Below are 6,472 nucleotides of genomic sequence, written 5' to 3'. Positions count from 1 at the left end.
CCATTCTCTTATGTTGCATTTGTTTAACTCTGTGAAACTGTGTTACTTTGCCTGTCTAAAACACCTGATTGGTCAAATAAATAGCTGAATGACCAACATTTATGCAAGAGAAAGAATAGCCAGGCTGACAGGCAGAAAGAATAGGAGGACCGGAACCAAAAAAGCTACGGAGAAACCCTGTCTCGAAAATAAATAAATAAATAAATAAATAAATAAATAAATAAATAAATAAATAAATAAATAAACAGCAACATCAACCACAGACTGAAAACTCCAAAACTGAATAAGCCTCCCCTCCTTTCACATTGACTGTATTGGGTATTTTATCACAAAATCAGAAAACTAACACAATCTTCACCATAGATCTTCAGTTTTGAAAATTAAAGAGTACTGTCAAATTTCCGAGGCTTACCAATGTTACTCAGCTCCCAATGGGAATCAGAGGGGAGGTGTTTATTCTCAACAGGTATCTCATCTTCCTTCTTGGTCCCCTAACCCAGACTTTCCTCTCCAGTGATGCAGTGAATCTTCTAAGTCACCCCAAACTTACATTGCCTCCAAAGGATAAGCTCTCTCTCCCCCAGGCACCTGGCATTATTACTACTGTCTGTAGCATGAGCTTTTTCCCCTCCCCTGTACTTACATTTAAAAAAATAAATAAACAACAATAAGAAAGTCCCTTGTAAAGTGCCAAGTCCCCCTAGTCCTGTTCTCATTGGATTCCAGTTCATCTATCAAGGATCAACCCCATTGTCAAATCCCAGAAAAGCCCTCCCCTGGAGCTCTTGATGCCTGCATTGGCACTGTCTATCAAGGGGGTTGTACTTGCCATTATATGAGCTCTTGGAGAACAAGCCATGGGCTGGTCCATTTAGTCCTCTGGCAGTGCCTGAGACGAAGTAGATTCTTGAACTGGAGCACAGCTCAGCAGGTAAAGGTGCTTGTTAGCAAACCTGATGGTACCACGAATTTGACCCCAGAGACCCACATGCTGGAAGAATTGCCTCCTGAAAGTTATTCTCTGTGCACGCACACACAAACACACCTAAATTTGACTTTTAAAAGATTACCTGGGCAGTGGTGGCACACGCTGTTTAACCACGGCACTGGAGACAGAGGCAGGCAGATCTTTGAATTTGAGGCCAGCCTGGCCTACAGAGCGAGGTTCAGGACAGCCGGGGCTCATAATAAGAGATATTCAAACATAAAATATATCTAAAAGGTGAAGTGCTCCAAGAACTGGGGACGGGTCATGTTTGTTCTTGGTTTTGATTCTGTGTAGCACGGATGGCTAAGCTCAGTTTCTCACACACCTGGCAAGATCTGTGCCACTGAGCCACGTCCCTCTAGTCCCTTTGTTAACATGGTTTCGTTTTGATTTTCTGTCTGATTACTTTAACACATAGTCCCACTAGCTTGCCAAGCCGGCCTTGAACTCATGCTGTTGACCCAGAACTTGAGATATTCCTCCCTCAGTCCCCCAAATAGCTTCAATTACCGGCCTATGCCAACAGACCCAGCTTCCAAAATACAGTTTAGTAAAAATAGTATCAGAAAAACAGACACACATTGTCTTAGTTATTTTTATTGCTGTGAAGAGACACCATGACCGTGGCAACTCTTTTTAAAAAAAATATATATATTTATTTATTTATTTATTTATTATGTATACAATGTTCTGTCTGTGTGTATGCCTGCAGGCCAGAAGAGGGCACCAGACCTCATTACAGATGGTTGTGAGCCACCCTGTGGTTGCTGGGAATTGAACTCAGGACCTTTGGAAGAGCAGGCAATGCTCTTAAACACTGAGCCATCTTTCCAGCCCCCGTGGCAACTCTTATAAAGAAAACATTTCACTGGAGTGGCTTGCTTACAGTTTCTGAGGTTCAGTCCATTATCATGATGACGGGGAGCATGGGGCGTGCAGGCAGACATGGTGCTGGAGGAGCTGAGAATCCACTAACACACTGGGTGGTATCCTGAGCATAGGAAACCTCAAAGCCTGCCCCTGGAGGAAGCCACACACTTCCTCCAACAAGGCCACACCTCCTAATAGTGCTATGAGATTATAGGGGCCAATTACAATCAAACTACCACACAGGGTCATTTGGAAAGCTTCAGATCACAGATAGAAAGCCCCCAGGCAGCCTGGGTCTCTCCACTCCCCACTAAGATCACGCCATTCACCAGCAGACTGCTCTCAACTTCCACGTTCATTGCTTCCATGAGACTTGTATTGGAATATAAAACCCCCAAGTTCAACCTTTTTTAAACTAGACACTTTATTTAAAGGCAGCAAATCTTTTGGTGATCTCATTCTTGGATTCCTTTCATCCTAGTTTTAAAGACGAAGCTACTGGAATTAATCTGAAGGGTAGGGAAGGTGCAAAGTGCCCAGATAATCTAGGACATTATCAGCCCCTCGGTAATGTTAACATAACCACCTCTTACTGTTTCAGGGTAAGTCCTCAAAAAAGCACATGAGCCTGGGCATGGTGACACACACCTTTGATCCCAACACTCGGGAAGCAGAGGCAGGCAGATCTCTGTGTGTTTGAGACCAGCCTGGTCTACAGAGCGAGCTCCAGGCTAGCCAGCTATATAATAAGACTGTCTCAAGTTTTTTAAAATGTACGTGAATTTCTGATTCTTTTAGAAAGAGTTTTCATTGAGCATTTATTGAGCCAGCATTAGACACATAACAATTATGAAATGAGAAGGCCATTCTGCTTTTGGTGTAATTACACTCTGCCGTGCTAAGTAAAAAGGTGAACATGGTACACCCAGATAACAAACAAAACAGGGACAGCTCAGAGGGAGGGAGCCCTTCCAAGCTCTGTGGTAACTGAAGAAGGAAGCAGATCAGGGAAGGCTTCAGGCAAAATGAACAGAGGTTAAGGGTGAGCAGGTACAAGGCCTTTCAGTTAGTTATTTAATGAGCGTGAAATAAAACCCGTGATTCATTTGGCTGCAACCTGCAACTACCTGATGTAGGGAGAACGGGAAGGAAAGTCGGTCAAGTTCAAAACATGGAAGGGTTTGAGGATCAGGGAAGTGTGAGAACTGTGGGAGTTAGAACTAAGCGCAGCGCAAATTGCGAGCTTAGGAATGAGAGACTACAGACAGAAAGGACCCATTAGGAGGTTATTTAAAGCCTACAGTGAAGGGATGACCACTCTAACTGTATAGCGGTTCGTTGATGGTCTCCTCAGTTCAGTCATTCTGCTTATGTTCTCTATATAAATAAAGCCAACGCTGAAAATTTGGGAGCCACATGAGGAAGCAGCAACATTAAAACCATTGCATGGGTAAAGAGTGAGCCAAGCATTGTGGTTCACACCTTGAATGCCAGGCAGAGGCAGGTGGCTTTCTGTGAACTCAGTGCCAGCCAGAGATGAAGAGTGAGGCACTGACGCTGGCCACCAACTCCCCAGAATAATAACATTCCTAGAACAAGATGAGAATGTCATAAAAATTACAATCAAAAGAAAAATAGTAGTGTGATGTCTGATATCTGTAAATCCAGCACTTGGGAGACTCAATCAGGAGGAGAACCAAGAGTTCAAGGCCAGTCAGGATACAGACCAAGACCTTGTCTCAAGAATAAAGAAGGAGAAAAAGAAAAGGAGAAGCAAAAAGGAGTTTCAAGTATTGAATAAACAAGACTTTCCAAATAAAACTAATAAAAGTATACCAGAATATAAAATTAGGGGACCCCCAAAAAAACAAACAATATAATGAGGTATTGGATAGTATCTCACCCTAGGTGGGATAAAACAGATTGTTTTGAGACAGAATCTCACATAGCCTGGGTGATTTGAACCCCTAACCCTGCTGCCTCTACTCCCCATGTTAGTATTACAGGCATGTACCACTCACCTGGAAACAAACTGTAAAAAAAAAAAATAATAATAATAATAATAATAATAATAATAATAATAATAATCTTTCCCATCTTTGTTCCTTTTGTGCTTTGTTGTTTGTGTGTCTGTCTGTCTGTCTGTCTATGTGTCTCTGTATGTCTCTGTGTGTGTATGCAGGCTTTATATAGCCCAGGCTGCCTTGAACTTTGTTCTTCTGTTTGACCTCCTGGTCACTTGCGTTACGGACTTATAGCACCACATTTAGCCCTTTGGTTTTTCTATTTCCTTTTTTTTTTTTTTTTTTAATGATCTCATTGTATAGCCCAGGCCATCCTGGAACTCACTATGTACTTATGTAGTGTACCTTAGCCTAAACTGTCAATCCCCTTGCCTTACCCTCTAAAGCAGTGGTTCCAAACCTGTGGAACCTTTTCACAGGGGTCTCTTAAGACCGTTGAAAAACACGGATATTTACATTACAATTCATAATAATAGCAAAATTACAGTTAGGACGTAGCAACAAAATAATTTTATGGTTGGGGGTCACCACAACATGAGGAGCTGTATTAAAGGGTCGTGGCACATTAGGAAGGTTGAGAACCACTGCTCTAGAGTATTGCGAATACTGGCCCATATTTCCATGTTCCACCAACCTCGAGTTTTTCTTAAGGAAGCCTGAGAGCATGAGGATAGTCAGAAGGCTGGCGCTCTCTACTCCAAACAAGTAGATCTAAGAACAGAGAGCCTGGTGGAAGGGAGTTCCAGGAGAATCAGACACTTCTGCAGCCGACCATCTGAAGTCAACAGGGCACCTCAGGGGCACATTCTATAATAGGTTTCAAAACAGTCGAGGAGCTGGAGACATGGCTCAGTGGTTCAGAGAACTTATTCTGCACCACGATGACCTGAATTTGGAACCCAAAACCCATGCAACAATCTGGGTGTTGCTATAAAGGCTGCAAGAAGGGAAGAGGCCAGAAGATAGCCAGGGCTCGCTGATCAGCTGCCTGCCCGAGAAAACACAGCCCCGAATGTGAAGAGAGAAAGGGATAAACAGAGGGTGACGGGAGAGGACATCCTACTCCCTGAGGCCTTTACACACTCATACAAATAAATACACTGATTTTAACATTCCCCATCCCCCCAAAATTAAATACACATTAAATTATGTTATGTTAGTTTCTTTTATTGTTTATTCTTTTCTTCTGAGATAAATTACCTGATAAATGCAATTTAAAGGAAGAAGCGCTTATTTCTGGCTTTTGGTGTGAGCATATCACCACAAGGAAGGCTTGCTTGCAGTGGGAACATTACACCATTGTCAGGAAGGAGAGAGAGAAATGGTGGTGTTCGGCTCAGTCTTCTCTTCCTGATCTAGAATGCCAGCCACTGGAGAGCGCAAACTAAATTCAAAGTGGGTCTTCCTTCCTCACTTAGGCCTTTCTAGAAACTTCTTCCTTTTTAAGCCTACAGCACACTGTATTCCCAGGCGGTCTCCCATCCAAGAGCTAACCAGGCCCCATCCTGCTTAGCTTCCTAGAACAGATGAGATCAGGTGCGTTCAAGGTGGTCTGGCCATAGACCAGAAACAATTTCACAGATACACCCAGAGATGTGTTTCCGCGGGGATTCTAAATCCATCATGTTTACAATAAAGATGAACCGCCACAGGTCTACCCCTTGTCAACTCGACACTCCACGCAACTTTTTATTTTACCTCGTTTGGGCTGCGGAGATGGCTCAGAGGGTAAGCAAGAGAACCGGCTTTCAAAGCCCCATCACCTACATTCACCCATTTACAGATTAAGTCATTTTGAGTTTCCCTACACGTACGTATGTGCACCGCATGCATGCCTACCCTGCAGATTCCCTGGAACTGGAGTTACAGATGATTACTGAATTAGTCAGGGTTCTCTGGAGAAAGACAGAACTGATAGGGTGTATGTGTGTGCATGTGTGTGCGCACATGCGTGCCTGTGTGTATGATTTATTAGCATAGCATATAGGTAAATGACTATTCCAATAATAGCTGTCTCCTGATGGAAAGTCCAAGAATCCAGTAGTTGTTCTGTCCATGAGGCTGGGTATCTCAGCTGGTCTTCCGTATACGGCAGAATCCTCAAGAAGTAAGCTCACACCAGTGAAGGAATGAACTTACTACCGAGAGTGAGGGCAAGCAGGCAAAGAGCAAAAGCTCCCCCCACCCACCCCATGTCCTTTAAATAGGCTGCAACCAGAAGGTGTGGCCCAGATTTAAGGTGGATCTTCCCACCTCAGAAGATCCAGATTTAAGGTGGGTCTTCCTACTTCAAATAATCCAGTTAAGAAAAATCCCAGTGTGCCCTGCTGCTTGCGTTTGAGTTCATTCTAGTGTCGTCAAGTTGACAACCAAGACTAGCCGGCATAGTTATGAACCACCATGTGGGTACCCACAGCCATCTCTCCACCCTCCCCCTCCCCAAACCAGACTAAAACAAAACAAGGACCACACAAGCAGCCCATAACCCCAGCACATGGGAGTGGAGACAGCTGTGTCCCAAGGGCTTACTCACTGACCTGCTTAGTTCAGTCAGTTTCCAGCTCAGTAAAAGACCCTGTGTCCAAAAAAT

Source organism: Chionomys nivalis, chromosome 10 (assembly GCF_950005125.1).
Source record: "Chionomys nivalis chromosome 10, mChiNiv1.1, whole genome shotgun sequence".
NCBI classification, from domain to species: Eukaryota; Metazoa; Chordata; class Mammalia; order Rodentia; family Cricetidae; genus Chionomys; species Chionomys nivalis.
This window is presented reverse-complemented; position numbering follows the sequence as displayed.